Source organism: Bos indicus x Bos taurus, chromosome X (assembly GCF_003369695.1).
Source record: "Bos indicus x Bos taurus breed Angus x Brahman F1 hybrid chromosome X, Bos_hybrid_MaternalHap_v2.0, whole genome shotgun sequence".
In the NCBI taxonomy this organism is placed as follows: Eukaryota; Metazoa; Chordata; class Mammalia; order Artiodactyla; family Bovidae; genus Bos; species Bos indicus x Bos taurus.
This window is the reverse complement of record NC_040105.1, coordinates 127,151,466-127,175,197: the sequence shown is the minus strand read 5'-3', so window position 1 is coordinate 127,175,197 and position 23,732 is coordinate 127,151,466. Positions and strand designations below refer to the sequence as shown.

Sequence of the window (23,732 nt, the reverse complement as noted above, 5' to 3'; positions counted from 1 at the left end):
GGGAGGGATTGGGGGCAGGAGGAAAAGGGGACGACAGAGGATGAGATGGTTGGATGGCATCACTGACTCGATGGACGTGGGTTTGGGTGAATTCCAGGAGTTGGTGATGGACAGGGAGGCCTGGCACGCTGCAATTTATGGGGTCACAAAGAGTCGGACACGACTGAGTGACTAAATTGAACTGAACTGATGATAAATAAGGCATGGCTTGGCACCATCTGAGTTAGAAGTGGTAACGTGATATGGACTAGCGTTCTGAGCAGGTTCTGAATATTGGTTTTTGTTTTGGTTCCAGTATTGATAGAAAGGACAACCTCCCCTCCCCCACCCAAAAGGACTGGTCATCAGAGTAATACTTTGTTCTTTGGCAATCTCTTTCATTGGAGGCACTAAGAACACTTTGAAAATACACCTCTGTGAGGTTATCTACAAGACCTTCTAGAAATAACACCCCCCAAAGATGTCCTTTTCATTATAGGGGACTGGAATGCCACAGTAGCAAGTCAAGAAACACCTGGAGTAACAGGCAAATTTGGCCTTGGAGTACAGAATGAAGCAGGGCAAAGGCTAATAGAGTTCTGCCAAGAAAACGCACTGGTCATAGCAAACACCCTCTTCCAACAACACAAGAGATGACTCTACACATGGAGTTCACTGATGGTCAACCCTGAAATCAGATTGATTGTATTCTTTGCAGCCAAGATGGAGAAGATCTATACAGTCAGCACAAACAAGACCAGGAGCTGACTGTGGCTCAGATCATGAACTCCTTATTGCCAAATTCAGACTGAAATTGAAGAAAGTGGGGAAAACCACTAGACCATTCAGGTATGACCTAAATCAAATCACTTATGACTATACAGTGGAAGTGAGAAATAGATTTAAGGGACTAGATCTGATAGACAGAGTGCCTGATGAACTGTGGACAGAGGTTTGTGACATTGTACAGGAGACGGAAATCAAGACCATCCCCAAGAAAAGAAATGCAAAAAAGCAAAATGGCTCTCTGAGGAGGCCTTACAAATAGCTGTGAAAAGAAGAGTAGCGAACAGCAAAGGGGAAAACGAAAGATATAAGCATCTGAATGCAGAGTTTCAAAGAATAGCAAGGAGAGATAAGAAAGCCTTCCTTAGCAATCAATGCAAAGAAATAGAGGAAAACAATAGAATGGGAAAGACTAGAGATCTCTTCAAGAAAATTAGAGGTACCAAGGGACGATTTCATGCAAAGATGGGCTCAATAAAGGACAGAAATGGTATGGACCTAAGAGAAGCAGAAGATATTAAGAAAAGGTGGCAAGAATACACAGAATAACTTTACAAAAAGATCTTCACGACCCAGATAATCATGATGGTATGATCACTCACACTCACCTAGAGCCAGACATCCTGGAATGTGAAGTCAAGTGGGCCTCAGGAAGCATCCCTATGAACAAAGCTAGTGGAGGTGATGGGATTCCAGTTGAGCTATATCAAATCCTAATAGATGATGCTGTGAAAGTGCTGCACTCAATATGCCAGCAAATTTGGAAAACTCAGCAGTGGCCACGGGACTGGAAAAGGTCAGTTTTCATTCCAATCCCAAAGAAAGGCAATGCCAAAGAATGCTCAGACTACCACACAATTGCACTCATCTCACACGCTAGCAAAGTAATGCTCAAAATTCTCCAAGCCAGGCTTCAGCAATACATGAACCATGAACTTCTAAATGTACAAGCTGGTTTTAGAAAAGGCAGAGGAACCAGAGATCAAATTGTCAACATCTTTTGAATCATTGAAAAAGCAAGAAAGTCCCAGGAAAACATTTATTTCTGCTTTGTTGACTATGCCAAAGCCTTTGACTCTGTGGATCACAATAAACTGTGGAAAATTCTGAAGGAGATGGGAATACCAGACCACCTGACCTGCCTCTTGAGAAACCTGTATGCAGGTCAGGAAGCAACAGTTAGAACTGGACATGGAACAACAGACTGGTTCCACATAGGAAAAGGAGTGCATCAAGGCTGTATATTGTCACCTGCTTATTTAACTTATATGCAGAGTACACCATGAGAAACGCTGGGCTGGAGAAAGCACAAGCTGGAAACAAGATTGACGGGAGAAATTTCAATAACGTCAGATATGCAGATGATACCACCCTTATGGCAGAAAGCGAAGAACTAAAGAGCCTCTTGCTGAAAGTGAAAGAGGAGAGTGAAGAAGTTGGCTTAAAGCTCAGCGTTTAGAAAACTGAGATGATGGCATCCGGTCCCATCACTTCATGGCAAGCAGATGGGGAAACATTGGAAACAGTGGGTGACTTTGTATTTCTGGGCTCCAAAATCTCTGCAGATGGTGATTGGAGCCATGAAATTAAAAGACACTTACTCCTTGGAAGGAAAGTTATGACCAACTTCAGTTCAGTTCAGTTCAGTTCAGTTCAGTCGCTCAGTCGTATTCGACTCTTTGCGACCCCATGAATCGCAGCACGCCAGGCCTCCCTGTCCATCACCAACTCCCAGAGTTCACTGAGACTCACGTCCATCGAGTCAGTGATGCCATCCAGCCATCTCATCCTCTGTCGTCCTCTTCTCCTCCTGCCCCCAATCCCTCCCAGTTTCTGAGTCTTTTCTAATGAGTCAACTCTTCGCATGAGGTGGCCAAAGTACTGGAGTTTCAGCTTTATCATCGTTCCTTCCAAAGAAATCCCAGGGCTGATCTCCTTCACAATGCACTGGTTGGATCTCCTTGCAGTCCAAGGGACTCTCAAGAGTCTTCTCCAACACCACAGTTCAAAGCATCATTTCTTCAGTGCTCAGCCTTCTTCACAGTCCAACTCTCACATCCATACATAACCACAGGAAAAACCATAGCCTTGACTAGATGGACCTTTGTTGGCAGAGTAATGTCTCTGCTTTTGAATATGCTATCTAGGTTGGTCATAACTTTCCTTCCAAGGAGTAAGCATCTTTTAATTTCATGGCTGCGGTCACCTTCTGCAGTGATTTTGGAGCCCAAAAAAATAAAGTCTGACCCTGTTTCCACTGTTTTCCCATCTATTTCCCATGAAGTGATGGGACCGGATGCCATGATCTCCGTTTTCTGAATGTTGAGCTTTAAGCCAACTTTTCACTCTCCACTTTCACTTTCACCAAGAGGCTTTTGAGGTCCTCTTCACTTTCTGCCATAACGGTGGTGTCATCTGCATATCTGAGGTTATTGATATTTCTCTTGGCATTCTTCATTCCAGTTTGTTCTTCTTCCAGTCCAGCGTTTCTCATGATGTAGTCTGCATATAAGTTAAATAAGCAGGTGACAATACACAGTCTTGACATACTCCTTTTCCTATTTGGAACCAGTCTGTTGTTCCATGTCCAGTTCTAACTGTTGCTTCCTCACCTGTACACAGATTTCTCCTAGACAGCATATTAAAAAGCAGAGACATTACTTTGTCAACAAAGGTCTGTCTAGTCAAGGCTATGGTTTCTCCAGTGGTCATGTATGGATGTGAGAGTTGGACTGTGAAGAAAGCTGAGTGCCGATGAATTGATTCTTTTGAACTGTGGTGTTGGAGAAGACTCTCGAGCATCCCTTGGACTGCAAGAAGCTCCATCCAGTCCATCCTAAAGGAGATCAGTCCTGGGTATTCATTGGAAAGACTGATGTTGAAGCTGAAACTCCAATACTTTGGCCACCTGATATGAAGAGCTGACTCATTTGAGAAGACCCTGATGCTGGGAAAGGCTGAGGGCAGGAGGAGAAGAGAACCACAGAGGATGAGATGGCTGGATGGCATCACCGACTCAATGGACATGGGCTTGGGTGGACTTCGGCAGTCTACCATGGACAGGGAGGCCTGGCGTGCTGCGGTTCATGGGGTTGCAAAGAGTCGGACACGACTGAGTGAACTGAACTGAACTGAGGTTATCTATACTATTTTCCCAGAGGAAATTCCTTCATATTGTGAACAATGATTCATCAGGACAAAATGGTTCACTGAGAATCTTAGGATATAGGCTCAGAATGGGCTTGGATATCTTCTAGTGCTATAGCCTGACTTGTGTAACCACTCCTCACCCCAATTAGTCTTTTCAAGACTTAACTCTAATGTGATTATATTTGAAGATAAAAATTTTAGAGATGAATTTAAAAGAGGTCATGAGGGGACAGTCTTAATCCAACAGGATTAATGGCCTTATAAGAAGAGGAAGAGACAGAGTGATCTCTTTCTGCCTACACACACTGAGGAAAGGCCATGTGAGGACATAGGGAGAAGGCCATCATATGCTGGCGCCTTAATCTTGGCGTTAACAGCCACCAAATTTGTGAGAAATAGATTTCTGTAGTTTGAGCTACCTAGTGTATGATACTTTGTTTAGACAGTCTGAGCTAAAACACCTAATCTAGGGTTTTCTTAACTGTGATCTGGAAAATGCTGTTGTGCCTGGACTGTTAGTAGGTGTTGGTTCTATGGTCAAACGCCTTTGAGAATGTTGCGTGATATTAACATCTATTGATAGTTCACAACTTGCATTAGGCTGTTAAAGGCTTTCAGAGCCCGAGAGTGAGGATACCTGGCTACCTTGTTGGAGGAGCACCTTTTAACATCTACATCACAGATTTCTTACATGGGGCCTGTGGAAGCCCTGGGGGACTGTTTTTGTTCTTGTTTCACACCTGTCCAGGCCTTGACTTTGCTAACTCCACACCTCTGAACCAGAATATCTAGGGACAGAGTGCCCCAGATTATGAATGACTAAAACACTCTCATGTTATAGGCGAGGAAATTAAGATCCTTGTAGGGAAAGTGCTTGCCAAGCGTGAGCACACAGCAAATGTTTGGACCATTGCCCCCTCCACTATAAATAACACCTGAGGTTTTTGATATTTCTGCCAGCAATCATGATTCCAACTTTTGCTTCATCTGGCCCAGCATTCTTATGATGTACTCTGCCTATAAGTTAAATAAGCAGGGTGACAATATACAGCCTTGACGTACTCCTTTCCCAATCTTGAACCAGTCTGTCGTTCCATGTCTGATTCTAACTGTTGCTTCTTGGCCTGCATACAGATTTCTCAGAAGGCATGTAAGGTGGTCTGGTATTCCCATCTCTTACAGAATTTTCCACATTTTGTTGTGATCCACACAGTGAAAGGCATTGGCATAGTCAATAAAGCAGAAGTAGATGTTTTAATGGAACTCTCTTGCTTTTTCAATGATCCAGCAAATGTTGGCAATTTGATCTCTGGTCCCTCTGCCTTTTCTAAATGCAGCTTGAACTTCTGGAAGTTCATGGTTCACGTACTGTTGAAGCCTGGCTTGGAGAATCTTGAGCATTACTTTGCTAGTGTGTGAGATGAGTGCAATTGTGCAGTACTTTGAACATTCTTTGGCATTACCTTTCTTTGGGATTGGAATGAAACTGACCTTTTCCAGTCCTGTAGCCACTGCTGAGTTTTCCAAATTTGCTGGCATATTGAGTGCAGCACTTTCACACCATCATCTTTTAGGATTTGAAACAGCTCAGCTGGAATTCCACCTCCACTAGCTTTGTTCGTAGTGATGCTTCCCAAGGTCCACTTGACTTTGCATTCCAGCATGTCTGGCTCTAGATGAGTGATCACACCATCGTGGTCATCTGGGTCATTAAGCTTTCTTTGTATAGTTCTTCTGTGTATTCTTGCCACTTCTTCTTAATATCTTCTGCTTCTGTTAAGTCCATAGCATTTCTGCCCTTTATTGTGCCCATCTTTGCATGAAGCATTCCCTTGGTATCTCTAATTTTCTTGAAGAGATCTATACTCTTTCCCATTCTATTGTTCTCGTCTTTCTTTGCATTGATCACTTAGGAAGGCTCTCTTATCTCTCCTTGCTATTCTTTGGAGCTCTGCATTCAGATGGGTATATCTTTCCTTTTCTCCTTTGCCTATAGCTTCTCTTCTTTTCTCAGCTATTTCTAAGGAGTGCTCAGACAACCTTTTTGCATTTTGTATTTCTTTTTCCTGGGGATGTTCTTGATCACTGCCTCCTGTACAGTGTCACAAACCTCCGACCCTAGTTCTTCAGGCAGTCTTTCTTTCAGATCTAATCCCTTGAATCTATTTGTCCTTTCCACTATATAATCGTAAGGGAGTTGATTTAGGTCATACCTGAATGGTCTAGTTGTTTTCCCTACTTTCTTCAATTTCAGTCTGAATTTGGCAATAAGGAGTTCATGATCTGAGCCAGTCAGTTTCTGATCTTGATTTTGCTGGCAGTATAGAGCTTCTCCATCTTCAGCTGCAAAGAATATAATGAACCTGATACCAGTATTGACCATCTAGTGATGTCCATGTGTATAGTCATGTCTTGTGTTGCTGGAAGAGGGTGTTTGCTACGACCAGTGCATTCTCTTTGCCGACATTGCTGGGAGAAATTTCAATAACCTCAGATATGCATATGACACCATCCTTATGGCAGAAAGCGAAGAGGAACTAAAGAGCCTCTTGATGAAGGTAAAAGAGGAGAGTGAAAAAGCTAGGGTAAATCTCAACATTCAGAAAACTAAGAACATGTTATCCAGTGCCATCACTTCATGGCAAATAGATGGGGAAACAATGGACACACTGACAGACTTTATTTTGGGGGCTCCAAAATCACTGCAGATGGTAACTGCAGCCATGAAATTAAAAGACGCTTGCTCCTTAGAAGGAAAACTATGACCAACCAAGACAGCATATTAAAAAGCAGAGACATTACTTTCCGCAAAGGTTCATCTAGTCAAAGCTATGGTTTTTTCCAGTGGTCATGTATGGATGTGAGAGTTGGACCATCAAGAAAGCTGAGTGCTGAAGAATTGATGCTTTTGAACTATGGTGTTGGAGAAGACTCCTGAGCGTCCCTTGGAGTGAGTGGAGTCCAACCAGTCAACCTTAAAGAAGATCAATCCTCAATATTTATTGGAAGGACTGATACTGAAGCTGAAACTCCAATCCTTTGGCCACCCAATGTGAAGAACTGAGTCACTGGAAAAGACCCTGATGCTGGGAAAGATTGAAGGTGGTGGCAGAAGGGGATGACAGAGGATGAGATGGTTGGATGGCGTTACTGACTCGATGGACATGAGTTTGGGCAAGCTCCAGGAGTTGGTGATGGACAGGGAGGCCTGGCGTGCTGCAGTCCTTGGGGTCGCACAGAGTCAGACAGGTCTGAGCTACTGAACTGAACTAAACTGAAAAATAACCCCTAGGTGGCAGTCTGTGTGTTTGTTTTAGTCTGTGCCTGCACAGGTGGAGAAGATGAATGAGTACTGAATTCATTTGAGTCTTGAAAAACAACAGTTTTGTATTTCATGAATCAGTGCCACAGATAAAGCATCTGCCTGGGTGTTTATAGTATTCCTCACAGGCCAGGTCTCGGGCCTGGGAAGAGGAGAACTGAGGGAAAGTGAAGTCTAGATTTGGAAAGGAGAGGTGAAGGGTACCTTTCCTGTAGAGCCTACTCTGCCCACAGTGCCATCTACTAAATCTTGAGATGGGCAGAGATATATGTCAGGTGAGACAGCTAGTTGTCCCAAGCCATCCTTCTCTTGATATATTCTTTAAGAATGCATATTTTAAAAATATATCTGATGACGGGTCATTTAGAGAGGTGCCTCTTGAAAGTCTGTCATTTTGAGATCCTTTTTTCTTGTCCCTTCTACTCTTCATTAGCATCCTAGAATATTTGGAGAGTTGCAGCCTCTCCCAGGCCAATACTAGGGTTCTAGTCTTATATCTGCTACTAACTTCCGGAGTGACCTTAGGCAAATCTCCTTCCCTTCTTCAGCCTCCGTTTAATCATCTAATTGATTTGCATTACACTCCTGTAAATCAGTGCCTATTTGGATGATGGCTAATACTTGACTTCAGTGACTCTGATTATTTTTTAAATGACTTTGGTTTTGGTTGTGCTGGGTCTTCGTTTTTTGGTTGCGCTGCATGTGGGCTTTCTCTAGTTGCAGAGAGTGAGGGCTACCCTTTGTTGTGGCGCATGGGCTCCTCCCTGCAGTGGCTTCTTGCTGTGGACACAGGTTCTAGGCGCACAGGCCTCAGTAGTTGCCGCACGTGGGCTTGGTAGTTGTGGCACACGGGCTTAGTTGTTCCGCAGCATGTGGAATCTACCTGGGCCAGGGATCAAACCTGTGTCCCCTGCATTGGTAGGCAGATTCTTATCCACTGCACCAGCAAGAAGCCCAGTGACTCTAATAATTTACATTGAGCAAGATACACACACACAGATAGACACACAGAGGAAACCACATATGTGGGTTTCTAATACCTGTTACATACTTATTAAGAGCTTCCCTGTTTTTTAGTGTCATCAGGGGAGAAATCCAGAGGTATAGTAGGCTCTAGACACAGAGCTCCAGTTCCACTTCTCTGTGATTCCCTTGTATCTGTCATCCTCCATGATTTGGCTTCATTGTCAGGCTCTTGGCAAGATGGCTACAGCAGTTCCCAGGAGTCACATCCAGATCCAACCATTTCCACAGGGAAAACAAAAGGACCACCCCTCTGTGCATTTAGTTCTTGGGGGAGAGGAAACGTTTCTTAGAAGCACCCTAGTACACTTTTCACCTCTCAATGGTCCCGACTGAATCATATTTCCATTTCGTTTACACTCGCTGACAACAAGAATGATAGAATCCCGAAGAGCTTGCTCTAATCTTTTTTCCCAGAAAGGGAGTACTGAAATTAACTGTTTATTAACCCTCTTTTGTCCCCAAGTTGGAAAGATAAATGCTTATGGTGCAAAGATGAAGTCATTCCTAATGAGAAGTATTAAACGGTCATTTTCATGATATGATTCAATAACTGCTGTCCATTCATTCTATCCCATGGGCCCTATGTATTTATGTGCAGAGGGAAAGGGGCCACCTCATGGAGATGGTAATATTATTTACCGTCCAAAGATGCTGTCATCCTTCTAGATTGACTTAAGGTATATTACCCAGGGATGGCAAGTGAGATGCAGTGTCAGTAAAGGAATAGAGTTAAATGGAAAGAGTGGTAGGCATTCATGAATTTTATTTGCAGTGGTGAGCTCAGGCAGCAGGCTGTCATTCTGTTTTCTGGGTTGTCTAATGCAAACCTGGACCAGATGCTAGCCTGTGACATTTGGTATTGAGTGGTTAGAAGGCTACTGGCATAATGTAGGGGAGGAAATTCAAAACTTCTGCACATGAGAGTACCGTATTGAATCTTATGCGGGTCTACCCATTCACTGCTAACTTTGCCCTCCAAAGAAATTAAAGCATCTTTCCTGTAACCCTTACCTTGAGAAATTAGTGGGTGAGGGAAGCATCAAAAGCTTGCAAAGGCTTCCGCTGAGACTGAGTTTGCCGTTGAGAAGTGATGCCATGGAAATGGGCTCTCTGATTTGTAGCATATTGGAGGGGGCCAGGCATAGATGAGCCTAGGTGGTGACAGTTAACATCAGTAGCAAAGAAGATATAACATACATCTGGGGATCATCTGACATGTTATGGATTGAATTGTGCTCCCCCTCCCCATAATTCATATGTCGAAGCCCTAATTCCCAATGTGACTATATTTGGAGATGGGGCCTTTAAGGATATAATTAAGGTTAAATGAAGTCATCAGGGTGGGGCCCTATTCTGATAGAATGAATGTCCTTGTAAGAGGGAGAGACACTAGATCTCTCTCTCTCTCTACAAACACATAAAAGAGAGACCATGTGAAGGCACAAAGAGAAGGGGACCATCTGCAAGCCAGGAAGACAGGTCTCACCAGAAACCAATCCTGCTGGCAGTGTTATTCTTGGGCTTTCAGGCTCCAGCCTTATGAGAAAATAAATGTGAGCTATTTAAGCCACCCAGTCTGTGGCATTTTGTTATAGCATTCTGAGTGGACTGAAACACATGTACAGATCTCTGGCCACAGGTAATTAACCTTGGAGGTCCCGTGAATGAAATCTACAGATAATCCACCCAGGCCTAATTTGATTTCTATAACCAAAAAGATTCTTAGGTCTGGCCAACAGAAGTGCCTGGCATTTTACTCACTACACTAGCCTAACAAAGGAATAGCTCACGTTCAATTCCCAGGCATGATTTATTCACACCCAGAGTCCTTAGAATAGAGGATGGTCAGGTGAATCCTTTGTAACACTTGTGAAACTTCCTCTTGGCCTCACCCCAAACTACCTGTACCAGTTAACCCTGGCAACTTACAGAGTGAAGCAGGATAGCCACACACCTTCCAGAGGCTAACTGGAAACTGCCTTTAAGGCAAAACTACTGCTAAGGGATCCAGGACACCCCCGCAGTAGTACCTAGCACAGAATGGAGGGAGTGCTTTTGGAGGTTAGGAAAAAAGGGTTCTTCTCAGAGGTTGAAACTCAGAAGGCTCAGGGAGACCCTGACCCTCTCATCTAGGATTATTCTACCAGTTCCCAGGAACACTTAGCATCAGGTAACAACTGCACACTGCTTAGTATGTGCATTTTTTGTAATTGCGGTTGAGGTCAAGCCAGAAGGCATCCGAACTCCCCTGATAAAGCCAAGGACCCTCTCAAAAGGGACATTTGGCCTCCATTTAGAATCCACCAAATCAAGCCTAACCCCTTCTTTTGTATGAGGTTTGCCCATATTATAAAAACTTGAGACTATTACAGACCTTTTATGTGTGTATGTGTGGTGAGTGTGCACACACTGTTGGAGACTACTTCAGTGTGAACACTCAAGGCCTGGGCAGAGTGAGCAGCATCCAGGAGTTGAGCAGGCAGGCAAGTTAGGTGGGTCACAGGCCCACACCTGACCCTAGGTGGGGATGCCAGGAGGTGGGATATGCCAGGCCCACAAAGGGAAGTACCAGAAGGATGGCCCAGGCAGGCAGATCCCCCAAGACATCTGCAGGCCACCCTAAGCCAGGTGGTGAGGGCTCAGGCAGGCAGGGTTGAGGCCTGGCCCCAGGGCCCCTGGAGGGCTCCACTAGGGGCTGCCAATCGCTTGGGGCCTCCCTGAGCAGCTGCTGGAACTCAAGATGTGTCTGCCAGCTAGATTCAAGCGCTCCTGGAGGCGGCCAGGGAGGTGGTCATTCCTCTCCTCCAGGTGGTCCAGGCAGGTGTTGACCTGGTCCAACATGGGGATGATGGCTGCCTGAACTGCTTCTTGGGTGAAGCCGTCGACCTTGCCTTCTGTGCTGACATCCACAGGCCCACCCTGTTCCACGTGGCCATGAGACCTGGCGGGCATGTGCAGGCACAAGGCTCACATGGCCTTGGAGTGAGGCGGCGCAAGTTGGTTGTGCGGCGGCCGAGGCAGGGAGGGCAGAGGGCAGTCATTAAAACCTTGTGCTCATTGAAATCATCCTCCTGGGGAAAAGAAAGCAAGAGTGTCACAGTCTGTCCTGATTGAAGATGTGCCCGCTGGGTGGGTGGGCTCGGGTCTCTCTCTGATTATTCATAAAGATTTTATAGGCTGTGGGTGTCCACAACTCATATCTTGCCATCCTGGTCTAGGGGTCCCCCAAAGCTGCAACGTGTCACCTCCTGCCTGAGGGGTTCCTCAGGATGCAGATGTCAAAGAAAGTTCTCTGTTCTCTTATCAGAGCTGGAATTTACCTCTTTATCTCAGTATTATTACCTACTTGTGTTAAAGAATGACTTATCCATTAAGATGTGAGCTACCTGACCAAGGTATGCAAGTCCAAGTCAGCAGGCAGGAGAGAAACATGCTGAGATTTGGATGTGGGGGAGTGGGTCTTCTTCTCATCTGTACTCCTAATACAGGATTGGCAGGTATCAATTAAATAATTAATCAATTGACACATTTTGTGTTTTATAGGAGACCAAGGGATTTTAGGCCTGGGGAAGACTTGAGAGGAGTGTGCATATTTTTTTTTCCATTTATTGAGGGCTTTTTTTAAGGCCAGGCTGTATGTATCTCCCACACAAGCACTGCTGTGAGGATAAATGTGGTGATGAATGGTCATCTATTTCTATGTGGCTGGTAAGTGTCAGGGCTATCCTAACGTTCTGTTGCTTCCTCTAACCTCTGTGCTCCAACTGGTTCTATCTCTGAAAACACTGAGATCATCTTCTGCACCTTCTGAGGGATGCAGAGTTAAGACTGGGTGTGGCAGTTTGTCCCCATCCTTTTCTTCCGTAATCCACCACATAATGGTCTCTGCTCACCCTGCTGGAATAGACTGCTCCAGGAAACCTCCTGACTTCAGAAATTTCCAGGCAGAGACAGACTCTCATCTCCTGTCTACTGCCCCATGCTCCCTGGCCACTGGAGAAAGAGCTATGAGGTTGAGAAGGAGCGAATCACCTTCCTTATCAATAGAGGAAGTAAAATGGGGTAGCTTATCCTTATGGGAATTGCAGAGATTTTGGCCACCATCCAAGACTTCAAAAAGCACTTGTTATTCCCACCACGCCCAGGCTAATGTGGATCCACAGCTAAAACAGGCTCTCCATGCTACTAGGTCAGCCTCTTGGCTCTTATCATGTAGCAGATCCTGTGGTGCCCAAAACGTTTAGGGTGAATCGGTATGCTTGCTGTGTGGAGCATGTGGCAAGGAGCATTGTAGCTCAGGCTGCTAGGAGGTAATATCCACTATGATCCAGGAACCCATTTATGGTGCTGTTTCTCCCATTGCCAAGATTTGCAAGCTTCAGAACAGAGGGGCAGAAACAAAGGTGGTGTCTCTCATAAATAAATCTGATCCATCTGCAACACTTGTACTTTGTATCCCTGCAAGTCTGATCTCTGCTGGTTTAGAAGTTCTCGTTCCCTAGAAGAAGCACATCTAGGATGCAACAAAACAATGGTTCCACAAAATGTGAAGTACACTCTTAGTTCCTGGAGCCACTCAAAACAGGTGGTTATGGTGTTCATTCTTTAGAATGAGAACAGGGAGGAATACAAATGAGACTCATCCAGAAACACCCTCACAGATACAACCAGAAATAATGTTTAATTTGGATGCTCCATGACCAGTCAAGTTGGCACATAAAATTAGCCGTCACAGTGTGTAGGGCAACATCATGGACTGCTGCATAACACTGCACACCACGAAGCCTCAAATGATCTTTCCCATGGGAGGGACAGTGCTAGCATTAGATCACTTTCCTAGGAGCACTGTGCACTGTGACCATGCATTCCAGCTAAGGGACCCCGTGCCTCTGTGGTCCACACACCATGTAGAGTGTAGATGAGTTAAACACTCAAAGTAGTAAAGCCTAGGGGAACTGCGCCTTCTCGTTTGTACAATTCACAAATTGTGAGCAGGTGCAGAAATCTCTCAGCAAGAGGCCTCCTGGAAGGAAGGGGGCTTCCAGTCTCACTTTGGATAACTGTGAAGCTTAGTGACATTTGCAGCAGAGATATGAAATCCTCATATCTTTCTTCCTATAGCAATAGGAGAAATAACTCTTGTGGTTAGGGTGGGAACATGAATTCAGGAAAAAGTTAGGGAAGTGATTTATGCCTGGGCCTTGTAGGAAGGACAAGATTTTCAGAGATAGAAAAGCAGGAAAGGATATGAAATTCCTGAAAACGGTCGTACCAATCCTAGCAAGCTTCTAAGAGTTAGCCTGTTGTCAGTGTTCCCTGGTCTTCCCCAAATGTCTGCAACCTGAACTGACTTGCAAAATATCCAGGTGCAAGCCTTGGGTCCCACACAACATGCACAGCCCAGTACTATCTGACCCCAGGGCTCAGAAACAAGTCCTCTGCATCTCTGCTCTGATACATCTCCATGTCCGTATCTAATATGAAGAACTCACATTTTGCCTGGAAGGAGTAAAACTTGGAAGGCTTCCTGGCTTCTAAGTCACTTCAGTCTTGTCCGACTCTGTGTGACCCCATAGACGGCAGCCTACCAGGCTCCCCCGTCCCTGGGATTCTCCAGGCAAGAACACTGGAGTGGGTTGCCATTTCCTTCTCCAATGCATGAAAGTGAAAAGCGAGAGGGAAGTCGCTCAGTCGTGTCCAACTCTTCACGACCCCATGGACTGCAGCCTACCAGGCTCCTCCGCCCATGGGATTTTCCAGGCAAGAGTACTGGAGTGGGGTGCCATCACCTTCTCCAAGGCTTCCTGGAGGGGGACCTAGTTGATCTAGGCCCGGGTAAATGGAATGTTCATGCTTTCCAAAGACTAAGATGACAAGAAACAAAGCATGATGAATGTGCAAAGGCCTAAGAAGTAGAGCTAGGCCTTGAGGGATGGACACGGATATAGAAAGACTTAGGAATACGAGCAGGGATTTCATGACGTCAGCTGGGCCTTGGGAAATGGACAGTTTCCCACCAGTAGACCTAGCTGAGAGGAATGGCCATTGTCCCCATCAATCATCGCAGGCCCACCAATGACGATGTTGGGAGGCGGGGGTGTGAAAGGCGGAAGAAGCCCTAGCACGTGCCTAAGCTCCTGACTGTCTGGATTGTGCTATGGGGCTTCCGTAGACCGTTTTCCTCGGTTAGGATTTAACATGGCGGCTCCCTTTCCGGAAATGGCAAAAGTGTAAGTTTTACTAACTTTATTCGTATTTGGCTGTCTGCGGTGTGAGTGGAGAGTCGGGTAAATGGTGTGTCCTGACGGACACTTTGACAGACGTGTCTGCGGGCTCCTGGGTGGATGGCGGAGAAGATCTCTCAGGCACTTCCGGGTTTGGTGTTGGGCATTATTGTAACGGCATGCTGAAACTTGAAGAAGATTTTCTTGGTTTAAATGTGGGTCTCGGAGCCTCCTTCCCAGTTATAGTCTTAATGCTTTGTAGTGTTTGCGGCTTAAAGAGAGGGAAGGGCGGGTGCTTTTGGCTGGGTGGGTGGGGGTGCCAGACAGTCTGGTGACTGGCGGCCACCATGGAGCTGATTCTGCTTTCTATTGTAGGGTGTTTGGGGTGGATATATCGTTGCCGGGGATTGGTTCAAATGTTGATCTTGGCCATTTTTGTGACCTTTCTTCACCATTGAGGGTATTTCTGTTATTTTCCACGTGAAACGAGACAGTAAGGCTCTGAGGGACTGCGTGCGGTGTTAGGACAGCTGACGGCCCTTGGCTGCCTTGGTGTTTTGTGGATAAGGGAAAGGGGAAGTTTTCCCCAGCCACTCATGTTACGAGCTTGCAAGTTACCTAATTTTCCTGCAGCTGTATTAGGCTGTCCATCTGTAAGCAAGTCTCCTTGTAGATCTGTATAATCACTGTTTCCTTCAGGACCTGTGATGGAAAAATCTAGTACTGGCCAGCCGATAGGCCTGTAATGAGAAGAGAGTGGACCCGGAATTAGCTGTCCAGACCTGCCAGATGAGTAAGTGCAACCTTATGTTATGTGGGGCCACAAATGCTGGGAGGAGGGTAGCATCCATCCCATCAGCTGTAACATTATTTAACATGGTGTTGAAATGTCTTCCCTGAGTCTCTAAGATCGGAACTTCCAACAATGTCAGGATCACTCCCTGAGCGCTGCTCAGACACTGTTTATAATGTCTTAAACTAGTCAGTGGCATCTTTTTCCAGTTCACCGTGAGTGCCATTATTACAGACGTACTGAATTTATTAGAATGTCACATTTCCAAAAAGCCTGATCTTGCCATTTTCACATCAGAGCTCTGATCTGTCTTTTTATCCTTTTGGAAGACACTTGTAATACCAGGCAGAAGCAGGCTGGACTGGATGGGATTGTGAAAAACAAACTTCAGGAATCCAGAGACTGTGGGAGTGCTGTTTTTTTTTCAGGTAGGGGAACATGGATTTGAATGTAATTTAAAGCCAGCTCTCTTTAGGAAAGGGGAGAAAGATCTGTACACCAAGTGAGTGGCAGAGAATGATAGTCTGCTGGTCTATCCCCTCTATAAGTGGGTGGGCATTTACTTTGCAGGGGTCCTGGAGGTGTAGGCTAACAATTCAAGTAATATGCGGGTCAGGACTTCATTAAATATTTACCTTTCCACAGTTTGTCAGGATTTTTTTTTTTTTTTTTTTTGCTTTGCTTTGCTTTGCAGGTGTTGCTGAGACAATGCATCGTGTTTCATTAAAAATAAATTTTATTGTCTGAGTCTGACTCTTTCTTACTGTCATCTTTGAGCCTCAATTTCCACATTTGCAAAATGGGAATCAAACCTTGCTCTCAGGGATATCTCTTGTATGGTTTTTGTAAAGCACTCAGCACACAGGAGGTACGGAGGGAATTAGTACACCATTTCAAGAATATGGGAACAGAACATTGTGGCTTCATTTAGCTCGTCTCCCTACATGTCCAGACCCCCATTTCAACCAAACATTTGTTTCCTTTCACAGGGCCAGCAAATTTCCTCAGATATTACTGGGCTTCTCTTTGGAAACCAGCCTCATTAATCCTGCTATGATGCCAAGAGGTAGCCCAGCAACTCACACTTTGCCTTGCTCTGAGCAACTTTCTTTTCTGGCCATCTCTGACGCCTTATGCCGAAGCTGATGTGGCTCAGCACCAAGTTCAGGCACCAAGAAGGTGCTTGTTAACTGGCAGTGCCGAAAAGATCTCTCTTTCATTGTCTGTGTAAAGTTACTTCTTTCCTGGGCAGTGGTTAATTTGTTGAAAATGTGTGGAAGAGTTTTCACAGTTGGGGTGGGGGGAAAGCACTAAATAGAAATGTGAACTCTTCCAAGGTGCATTCAGAGACACTTCTAACCTCTAGTTTCATAGAAACCTCGGGCTCCTCTGTTGCTCTATTAGCATGGGTTTTATCCAGAAGGAGGCATCACAGAACCTGAATTTCATTCACCAAAGGTTAAAAGAAAATGCACATTTCCTTGTGATTGGAAACTAAAGTGTGTAGTCTTTAGAGGGCATGTTTAAAGACTTTTTGTTTATCCCTGTAATTGGTGAAATTACTTTAAAGCTGTGAAAGATGGGGATGGTGATAGTTTCCTACTCAGTGAAAACCTGAAGCCTGAGATACTTAGAAAAACCTGTCCTAGGCCCATGTTCCTTCACCAAGTGACATGATGATGATCAAAACTGGCTTATTTCCTAGTCAAAACAGTTGTGAAACTTAAGAATAACCGTGAGGTCTTCTTGCCCTTCCATACACACTTGTTCCCACTGCCCATCAAAGTCATCTTAGCTGACTTCATTGGAGGCAGGGGTCAAGAAAACCTAAATGGATGGTTTAGTCAGTAAATCTTCTGTGTATGGGCACTTAAAAATAAGTCACAAGGTTGAGGATTCCACAAAGGTGACTCTCAAATTGGTGACAGTCTCACAAATCAGGGCTTTCATGGAAAGAGAAGGTAATCTTTTTCTGAATTTGAGATGGAATCTGGGTTTCTGGTTCCTTTCCAGGAATTCATTCCTAGGCCAGCCATGTCACTTAGGCTCATGAGACAGTACCTCAGTGAATGTCTACTCACTCGTGGGAATGTTAATGTTCCATAAATTCTTGGTGTGAGGTATTCCTTTGGATACACACCACAAGTGGGATTGCTGGACTAGACGGTCGTTCTGTTTTTAACTTTTTGAGGGAGTTTCATACTGTTTTCCATAGTAGCTGTACCAATTTAGTCTTGAACTAAATGAGTTTCGTGAGCGGTTCTCAGCCACTTTTGATTGTCGGTTCTTTTCAGGAGAAGTACTGGAGAGATTAGGGGCTCAAAGGGGAAAGCACGCCCCTGATCAGGAAAGATGGAATGACTGACTACATACGGACCTTCGTTGGGGTTCCTAAAGCCTAGAGGTGGGGAAGGGGCCGGGAAGAGTGACCCTCTATAGAGCTGCTCTCAGAGCACAAGGAGAAAGCTGGACAGGAGGACATAGGCCCTCAGTGTGAAAGGTGCATTGGACTTTCTGTGGTCAAAAGTGTCTGCTACCTATTTCTCAGTCCCTGGTACTGCCTGGGATCATTGTAGCATGGGGACTGAAGATAATAGTGCACATCGCTGAGTGTGACATGAGAGTGGATTACTTTGTGGCAAAGGTGAGACTTTGATGATGAAGGCTTTACCCTATGTTACAGCATTCCTCAGAATTTTGGAGTTCACTGTTAGGGATGTTCTTGTGTTCCTGCTTCAGTCTATGCACTGCCTTAGGCTGTCAAAAGCATCTGGGGAAAGGTGAGCTTTCCCCCTCCTATACTGTGGCCTAGAGCAGTAGTCTGAGAGAGTCTCCCGGGAGGTGCCCACTGATGGTGACTACACTTGGTTGAGTAGACCACTCAACTCTTCTGTTGGGACTACCTGTGGCCATAAAGAGGCACATGAAAGTGAGCTGCTGTTGCTGGTGTGTTCTAGTGATCTAGCAGCTAGACACTTCTTCCTTCAACACTCACACACCTCAGGTGCCTTGGTAAACTCCTAAAGGAGGCGCATATTGGCAACGGCAGCATGTGGGGCATGGGAAATGTTGAGTCAGGGGCAGAAGTTGGCGGTAGCCTGATGTCAGAATTCTGTGCCTTTGTGCAGAGCGAGGGCACATTGGGATTCCCGAGGAGTCCCAACTCTGTAGGAATGTGGTTGGAACTTTCCACGTTCACTTTCTGCACTCTTCCACTGAGCACACTCTGCACATTGTGTGGAAGAAAGAGGTCCGATGGGTCTTGTCAATGAACTGTCCATGAATCCGGGGCCATTTGCTTCTTTCTGCGCATATGCCGATGAGCCTGGATGTCCAGGAAGCTCCCAAGTCAGGTGCCCCAGCTGGAGCATGAAGCCCTTGTATTCCTCTTGCTGGAGAGGGCTACACCCTCAGGCTGTGGCTCTCTCTCCCCTCTGTGTGTCTGCTAGAAAGCCTTTCTAGCAGAAAGGCTGGCTGCTGGTGGCTTCTCTTCCATTTGGGTCTTCCTGTTGATGGGGGTGACATTGTCTCAAGGGGCCTTCTCTGCATTCTGAAGGAAGAAAGTGGTGTTGGTACAACAGTGGAGGGACAGTTCTGCATTGTTTGTGGTGGTGTGCTACTGGAGTCGGGGAGAGGAAAGGGGAGCTCAACGTGGGGAGGGAAAAGGTCCCATGGTTTCCCCATTTCAGGCTTTTGCTTTCTCTTGATTAGGGAAATTTGGGCCCAGCAGGGCTATGAGGAGGAGGCTCTGAGAGTATAAGGAAAGACTGACAGTGGGGAGGACAACGGTCTCTGGTGTGACGACTGTGGTGGGCATTGTGGGTTCAGGGCTCTTTTCCTGTCTCCTTTCTCCATTCTTGTGGCCTTCCTTTGGGTTAGCACAGCTGAGGGACAGAAGATAATAATGGACCCTGATGGGTATACTATAAGAAAATACGGGTTTCTTGTAAACTAGGACATTTACTACGGGAACAGGATTATTGTCCATTTTCCCAAGTGAATTGTGATTTTGTCTGCAAGTGAAGGCTTGGCTGTCTCTTCCTTGTTCTGTGTGGCCTAGACCCGTGGAAAACAGCTGTTGTGGAAGGGGAGCTCTCTGTCCTGCTGTACTGTTGCACAGTATGTAATCTAAGGGAGTTCTGAGAAGGAACTGCTGTTGCTTACACTATTGATTGTTTTTCTGCAGCGATATTTTCTGCCCTTTTCCTGTAGCTTTATGGGCTCTTGGTCACTGCTTTTGCTGCCAGGTCCCTGACGGAACACTCTTGGTTTCTCAGATTACCAAGAGGCTTATTTAACTTACAGAAAAGATTTGCATACATTGCAGAGAGTCAGAGATGGCAACCCATTTCCTGGAGAATCCCAGGGACAGAGGAGCCTGGTGGGCTGCTGTCTACGGGGTTGCACAGAGTCAGACACGACTGAAGTGATTTAGTAGCAGCAGAGTCAGACAAAGAACTGACCCGTATTCCACCGTTTTTTAGGAAAGGCAAGAAAGAATGTCTTGTCCCTTTTCAGCATGAGCAGTTTCATTTTCCTTATTTTAGTTTCCCTTACAATGTGCTCCCCGTGAGATACCCCTGGGTATCTTCACCCTCCCTCCAAGTGCTGATTCCAAAGTCCTAGCCATAGTCAGACCTGTGCAGAGAACTTCCTCAAGAGGAACTTGTGGAAAGAGCTCCTGAAGGACAAGTAAAAAGTATGAGCGACTGCTTATCCTCTAGGAGCTTTTTACCCATACATATGTCCTCAGGGGGAATTCTCTGTGATCAATAGGATCACTCAGGATGAGGATTAAAACCACAAACCTTGTTTAGAGATGGTTTAAATCGCTCTGCTGATGTCAGCAGTCTGCTTGCAAGTGGAGCTGAACGTCATCTCTCACCATCCCTTTCTCAAGGGCTCTGAAGGAGCAGAGATTTGATCTCCAATTGGCAGAGGGCCGATTTCTGTGTCTTGTGGTGCACAGGACCTGCTCGAATATTTGGTAGGAGGCAAGGACTCAGATCCTGCAGAGTTTTAGTTATGGAATTGTAGTGTGCAGCTCTGTCCAAAAGAGTGGACAGAATGAGCAAAATAGGTGCATTCCTGTACAATGTGAATGGTCTCTTCATCCGTCTGGACTTGAATTTGCCCTCCCAGTCCACTATGCTGACTCCAGCACACACACAAAATGGGTTACTGAGCGTCGCCAGCCAGGCCACCTCACAGTTTAGATTTGGGTTGGCTTTCTGAGCTTCCTTCGCCTCTCCTTATTCATGTGCAAGCCTACTGTCCTACTTCTCATCAGCTTTGGAAAGGAACAGCAGTGGGATCACTTCAGTGAATCCTAAGGAGATTCACTGGTTTACTCAGCCTCTCCCAATCAGTCAGACAGAGCACCTTCCAGAATGCTGAAAGGCCTGTTGTAGATTTTCCTCTAGTAGATTGTCAGAGTACTGAGCTACAGGATATAGGATATAGTTAAAGCTAGGAACCAAGCACCTGGGCATCTCCTCCGGACCCCAGAACTGATGTGTACTGGAAAGGTTAAGAGGGTAGATCTTACTCAGTCATGTTTTTATTACCATATAACAATAAATTACGAAGGTGGAATGAAACTTCAGAGTGGATGGGTGTGTTTATGATATAGATTATGGAGATGCTTTATGGATGTAAACTATCTCCAGACTCATTAGATTGTATACCTTAAATGTGTACTATATTTTTGTATGTCAGTCATTCCTCATACCTCAATGAAGGGGTTTAAAAACATAATAAAAAAGACTCTTCCATGATCACAAATGAATGCCCACCCCCAAGTGTTTTTAGACTTTAGAACTGAGAGGGAAGACTGTTTCTCCTTGGGGAAATGGGTAATGCCATTTACAGCTTCTGTGTTCTGGTTTTGCCTTGGTTTTTCTATGGATACATAGTATTTGCATTAGTGGTGTATAAGGTTAACCTTTAGTCCGTAGGGTTTTGAATTTCATAGAATCACAGCAGTTCTACAGAAGTCGTCAACTTCATGTGGAGGACTTCGGCTCAAGGAGTGACCCTGTGACATCAGCGAGTGGTCATTTGACCAGAAATTGACTTTGGGTATTGTGCCTTTGGGAATGGCTTGGACTTTGGGTTGTTTTCATTTTCTGTAATATATGCTTTTGTGCTTACTCAAGAAATCTTTAAAAATTGTGTACCCATGGGGGCATGTCAACATGTGTGTGCGCTGTATTTGTATTCCACAGGGTGGAAGGCCCTGTCTCAGGCTCATTGGTCTCTCTAGCAGGCCTCTTTTTCTCTCAAACCTTCCCACAGCCTTCTATTTTCTGTGTCACTGAGTTTCCTGGCGAAGCTACTTGGTTTGGTATACTTTTCATCTTATCCTATTTGAGCCAGTAATACTTTTGCTACAGTTTGGGACTAGACCCACAAGAATGAGTGAGAGCCTGCAAAGGTTCACTAGTAACCTTTACTGAAGAGAATGTAAAAAGACATACTGTTGGGACTTCCCCAGCAGTCCAGTGGTTAAGACTCCGTGCTTCGAATATAGAGGGGAGGGGTTCAATCCCTGGTGGGTGAACTAAGATCCCACATGCTGCATTGCATGGCAAAAAAGAAAAAAGAGAGAGAGAAAGACATACTGCTGAGTTTCCCTGAGCTAGCCTCATTTCTGTGTCTTTAAAATGTATTTGTTGCTTAAGTTTCTTGTATTTTGTTAAATACTTGTGTTCTGCCAATAAAATCCATTTGCTTCAGAAGATCTCACTTGTATGTGTTTCTTACTCACAATGAACACCAGCATGATCAAGGAAGCTGCGGCTCTCTCATGGGCATTGTCACCTGAACCAGGGCGGAGCATTAAGCTCTGAAGGCTGATGTGTTAAGAACAGGAGTGGGTGGCAAAGGGATGGGGTCTCCAGGCCATGCTAAAAGTTCCCCTCTTTGTTAAGCTCCCCCCTTTGTTCAGGGAAGTATTCCCCTTAATGTTAGTCAGTCATTCATGTCCGACTCTGTTCGACCGCATGGACTGTAGCCCGCCAGTCTCCTCTGTCCATGGGATTTTCCAGGCAAGAATACTGGAGTGGGTTGCCATTCCCTTCCCCAGGGGATCTGCCTGACCCAGGGATCGAACCCTGCTCTCCTGCATTACAGGCAGATTCTTTATCATCCAAGCCACCTGGGAAGCCCAATCCCCTAAAGGTAGCAGGTGATCTAACACCTCCCTATGAGAAGTGATACTTTTAGCCACTTCATGAAGGCCATGAATGCATATTTGGGGATCGTGGAGAAATCTTCGGATATTCCCAAGGGCAAGGAGAGGTAGGTTGACCAGCATGGTTTCAGAGAAGATTAGTTGAGAAGTCAGTAGGACCAAACTAGAAGCAGCAAGCACACAATTAATTCCTGCTGAAGCCTGCATTAGAATCTCGGTCCCTTGTGCCTGAGACATCTTTTATTATGCCACACCATTAGGTCTTATAAAGACTTTGTAATAGCAGAATTAAATTAGCTAAGTGGGTAGAGTTTTTTGGCATTGTTTATTCTTTAAACATATGGATACACTTTCCAGTTCTAACTGGAATTAGAAATGCAATTAACTAAAATTGCAGGTCTTACGTATAACTTACCAAGTTTAAACATTTCAGCAGGGACTTCCCCGGTGGTCCAGTGGCTGAGACTCCATGCTTCCAATGCAGGGGGCCCATGTTCGATCCTTGGCTCGGAAAATAGATTCCACATGCCACAAATAAGACCCAGCGCAGCCAAATTAATAAATATGGAAAAAAAAAAAACATTTTCCCAGCAAATAGCCCTACTGTGGTCAGTTACACCCCCCCCCCATCCCCATCCCCACAGGAAAGGAGAGTAAGACTGGCAGTGTGTTCTGCCTGTAGTTTCTTCAGGGTGGCTGGGTGTCATAAAGATCTTGGGCTGAAGGTGGCAGCAATTCTGTTCTTGCCGTTCAGTCTAGAGGGCCTCAAGCTTCAGTGGACCAGATGCTAGCCTGTGACATTGGTATTGAGTGGTTAGAAGGCTACTGGCATAATGTAGGGGAGGAAATTCAAAACTCTGCACATGAGAGTACCGTATTGAATCTTATGCGGGTCTACCCATTCACTGCTAACTTTGCCCTCCAAAGAAATTAAAGCATCTTTCCTGTAACCCTTACCTTGAGAAATTAGTGGGTGAGGGAAGCATCAAAAGCTTGCAAAGGCTTCCGCTGAGACTGAGTTTGCCGTTGAGAAGTGATGCCATGGAAATGGGCTCTCTGATTTGTAGCATATTGGAGGGGGCCAGGCATAGATGAGCCTAGGTGGTGACAGTTAACATCAGTAGCAAAGAAGATATAACATACATCTGGGGATCATCTGACATGTTATGGATTGAATTGTGCTCCCCCTCCCCATAATTCATATGTCGAAGCCCTAATTCCCAATGTGACTATATTTGGAGATGGGGCCTTTAAGGA

At 45.3% G+C, this 23,732-nt stretch overlaps 1 long non-coding RNA gene across 1 annotated transcript; it reads right to left on the bottom strand.

Annotated features, from left to right (window-relative positions):
• Positions 1-9,009: 9,009 nt before the first annotated feature.
• On the bottom strand, positions 9,010-23,062 carry LOC113887440. Its single transcript, XR_003509742.1, has 3 exons — positions 22,891-23,062; positions 15,106-18,830; positions 9,010-11,334 (listed from the first exon to the last, which is right to left on the bottom strand). It is a non-coding gene; the product is annotated as an uncharacterized LOC113887440 (long non-coding RNA).
• Between the last annotated feature and the right edge of the window lie 670 nt (positions 23,063-23,732).